The sequence below is a fragment of the Esox lucius genome, unplaced genomic scaffold, assembly GCF_011004845.1.
Source record: "Esox lucius isolate fEsoLuc1 unplaced genomic scaffold, fEsoLuc1.pri scaffold_57_arrow_ctg1, whole genome shotgun sequence".
Taxonomy (NCBI): Eukaryota; Metazoa; Chordata; class Actinopteri; order Esociformes; family Esocidae; genus Esox; species Esox lucius.
Genome location: NW_022995035.1, coordinates 67,819 through 70,839, shown reverse-complemented (window position 1 = coordinate 70,839; position 3,021 = coordinate 67,819). Strand labels below are relative to the sequence as shown.

At 51.1% G+C, this 3,021-nt stretch overlaps 1 long non-coding RNA gene across 1 annotated transcript; it reads right to left on the bottom strand.

The window, feature by feature from the left end:
* Positions 1–310: 310 nt before the first annotated feature.
* On the bottom strand, positions 311–1,231 carry LOC114835975. The gene is made up of 3 exons (XR_003779622.2): positions 1,121–1,231; positions 795–1,031; positions 311–612 (listed from the first exon to the last, which is right to left on the bottom strand). It is a non-coding gene; the product is annotated as an uncharacterized LOC114835975 (long non-coding RNA).
* Between the last annotated feature and the right edge of the window lie 1,790 nt (positions 1,232–3,021).

Below are 3,021 nucleotides of genomic sequence, written 5' to 3'. Positions count from 1 at the left end.
CCTGGTACAAGGGGAGGGGCATATAACCACACAAAGGAATTGTATACTTCTCTATGTAGTAGGCAGTTTCAAGCAACCGTGTACACACATTTGTACAGAGTCACAAAGAACAAAATGTAAACTTGTACACATTAAACATCATTTTTTTGATATATACTGCATTAATATGCCGAAAGCTCTATCTTCACAACGCTGAGATGACAATGTCACTCATTTAGCCATAAAAGATTTCTTCCTTCCCCACCAAATGATTTCCTTGTAACACCATAATCCCATAAGAGCTCTTCATTCACCTGAATATCTCGTAGGGCTAGGAAGAGTAAGGATTCCCTGGGTCCACCTGGAAGGTTCATGGTGAATCTGTGGCTGCATGTTGCATTTTTTACGGGAATGGTTCAATCTCCTTCCAAATGTGTCTATCTGGGTGACCGTCACATGGGAATTTCTGTGCATCAATGCACAGGGGCTCACTTCCCTTGCCTTTGAAGAAGAACATGTAGGACATATCTGTGAGGCTCTCCATACTCTTCTCCCCTTCAAGCCTGGAGATTACTTCACCATGGTAGTCGCAAACAATTTGGTTCCGGGAGAAGGGCATGGTAGCAATGACACCTGTGTACAGAGTAAAGTATTTTCATATTTATTTATCTCAACAAAAGGTAAAAAGTGTGCAGTACACTGGCACTTTCATCAAGACATGGGAGAAACCATATATTGCCCTGTAGAGGAGGAGATTCACCGTCTCCAGTCACACTACAACTGTTCAAAGAACTGTCATGAAAATGTTTACTTACCTTTGCCCTCAAAGTGTTTGAGAGCCAGCCCTTTCCATTTCTGCTCAGTGATGGAATGGATAATGGAAACATAATTTTCTATATGTTTTCGTGGATGGTCCAATTGGACTGGGGTAACCCAAGCCTCCAGAACATGAGCCACAGACGGTATGTTAGTTGTCCATGAGGTCTGGCCTTTTATGACACGTTGTTCTCTAGTTTCCTGGGGTTTGGCACCTGACCTTTCCATGGAGTGGTCTATTAAGGAAAAGTTAATTCCATAGCATAAACATGACACAAAATCACATGAACCTGTCATGCATATACAATAGCTGAAAAGCACTTACCAAGTATATACTGTATACGCTGCTTATACTGAATCCACCTCCAGTAGAAGTAATGGCTGCGGTACGGGTCAAATCCTGTTTTAGTAACCTGTTGTTCAGTAGGTGGACTTCCTTCCAGGGTTACAGGGAAAATGTCCTTAAATGCGTCCCAATATCTTGGTACAATCGATGACTGAGATGTACTCGCATCGCATCGCATCATCTTCCGCTTATCCGGGGCCGGGTCGCGGGGGCAGCAGTCTAAGCAGGGATGCCCAGACTTCCCTCTCCCCAGACACTTCCTCCAGCTCTTCCGGGGGGACACCGAGGCGTTCCCAGGCCAGCCGGGAGACATAGTCCCTCCAGCGTGTCCTAGGTCTTCCCCGGGGTCTCTTCCCGGTGGGACGGGACCGGAACACCTTCCCAGGAAGGCGTTGCGGAGGCATCCGAAACAGATGCCCAAGCCACCTCAGCTGACCCCTCTCGATGTGGAGGAGCAGCGGCTCTACTCTGAGCTCCTCCCGGGTGACCGAGCTTCTCACCCTATCTCTAAGGGATCGCCCAGCCACCCTGCGGAGAAAGCTCATTTCGGCCGCCTGTATCCGGGATCTTGTCCTTTCGGTCATGACCCAAAGCTCATGACCATAGGTGAGAGTAGGAACGTAGATTGACCGGTAAATCGAGAGCTTCGCCTTGCGGCTCAGCTCTTTCTTCACCACGACAGACCGATACATCGACCGCATTACTGCAGAAGCTGCACCGATCCGTCTGTCAATCTCCCGTTCCATCCTTCCCTCACTCGTGAACAGGACCCCTAGATACTTAAACTCCTCCACTTGAGGCAGGCACTCTCCACCAACCTGAAGTGGGCAAGCCACCCTTTTCCGACTGAGGACCATGGCCTCGGATTTGGAGGTACTGATTTTCATCCCCACCGCTTCACACTCGGCTGCAAACCGTCCAAGTGCATGCTGAAGGTCCTGGCTTGAAGGGGCCAACACGACAACATCATCCGCAAAGAGCAGAGACGAAATCGTGTGGTCCCCAAACCTGACACCCTCCGGCCCCTGGCTGCGCCTAGAAATTCTGTCCATAAAAATTACGAACAGAACCGGTGACAAAGGGCAGCCCTGCCGGAGTCCAACATGCACAGGGAACAAGTCTGACTTACTGCCGGCAATGCGGACCAAGCTCCTGCTTCGGTCGTACAGGGACCTGACAGCCCTTAGCAAAGGACCCAGGACCCCATATTCCCGAAGCACTCTCCACAGGATGCCGCGAGGGACACAGTCGAATGCCTTCTCCAAATCCACAAAACACATGTGGACTGGTTGGGCAAACTCCCATGAACCCTCCATCACCCCGTAGAGGGTATAGAGTTGGTCCAGTGTTCCACGGCCTGGACGAAAACCACACTGTTCCTCCTGAATCCGAGGTTCTACTATCGGCCGTATTCTCCTCTCCAGAACCCTGGCATAGACTTTCCCGGGGAGGCTGAGAAGTGTGATCCCCCTATAGTTGGAACACACCCTCCGGTCCCCCTTCTTATAAAGAGGGACCACCACCCCGGTCTGCCATCCCAGAGGCACTGTCCCCGACTGCCACGCGATGTTGCACAGGCGTGTCAACCAAGACAGCCCCACAACATCCAGAGACTTGAGGTACTCAGGGCGGATCTCATCCACCCCCGGTGCCTTGCCACCGAGGAGTTTCTTAACCACCTCGGTGACTTCAGCCCGGGTGATGGACGAGTCCACCTCTGAGCCCTCATCCTCTGCTTCCTCAATGGAAGACGTGACGGCGGGATTGAGGAGATCCTCGAAGTACTCCTTCCACCGCCCGACGACATCCCCAGTTGAGGTCAACAGCTGCCCACCTCTACTGTAAACAGCGTTGGTAGGGCACTGTTTCCCTCTCCTGAG